The sequence below is a fragment of the Harpia harpyja genome, assembly GCF_026419915.1.
Source record: "Harpia harpyja isolate bHarHar1 chromosome 25 unlocalized genomic scaffold, bHarHar1 primary haplotype SUPER_25_unloc_1, whole genome shotgun sequence".
Classification (NCBI taxonomy): Eukaryota; Metazoa; Chordata; class Aves; order Accipitriformes; family Accipitridae; genus Harpia; species Harpia harpyja.
The window spans coordinates 48,120-48,914 of record NW_026293172.1 but is presented as its reverse complement, the minus strand read 5'-3'; positions in this window follow the sequence as shown (position 1 = coordinate 48,914).

The following is a 795-nucleotide window of genomic DNA, read 5'->3' as shown; positions in this document are numbered from 1 at the left end:
AGGGGCAGAAAAAGAGAGGGGAGAGAGAAAGATAAAAAAGAGAGGAAAAAAGATAAAGAGAGAAAAAGGGAGAGAGGAGGAAAAAAGGGAGAGAAAAAGGAAGTTTGAAGGGAGTTTAAATATTAAAAGATATTAAAAGAAAAATATAAGTTATTAACTATTCACAGTTTAAAGGGAGTTTAAGCATTTACGAGGGGACACAAGTCTGTTAAGTTAGGAGCCATCACTGCAGGAAGGGAGCAAACCGCCTGACAGCTTGAAGCAGAACTTGGCGGTTTGAACCCCCGCCAGGAACCCACAGGAAGGGAAGAAGCTGAATTTAAAAGAAAACTACTGCTGCCAGCAGCTGCTTACAGAGAAGTTGTTTTGCTCACTGCAAAAACCCCTATCTCACTTCCTCCAGCGTCCGCCCTTGCACGGAGCAAAGGGTACGCACTTGTTTTCCGAAACGTGAGCCAATGGGTGGCAACGGCTGTTATTCCCTCCCTTGGTCTTGTGTACTTTAGAATTACAAAACAAAGTAATGAAAGCCTACAAAGAACCTGCCCCAGCAAGTTGGGCTTGGTACAACAATGACATTTTATTCTGGGAATAAGCTCTAAAACCACATAGGGACCGGGGTTGGTTGTCAGGAAAAAGTGCGAAGCCTTTCCCTTCCCTTGCACGGGGGATTTGCAGGAGGCAAATTCAGTGCTTGAAGATGTGCTCGGATCTACTGTTTCAGAAGCAGTTTTAGGGTTAAATTTGGCAGCAGAGAAGAGAAAAATGTCACAAGGGTGGGCTGGGAAGGGGTGA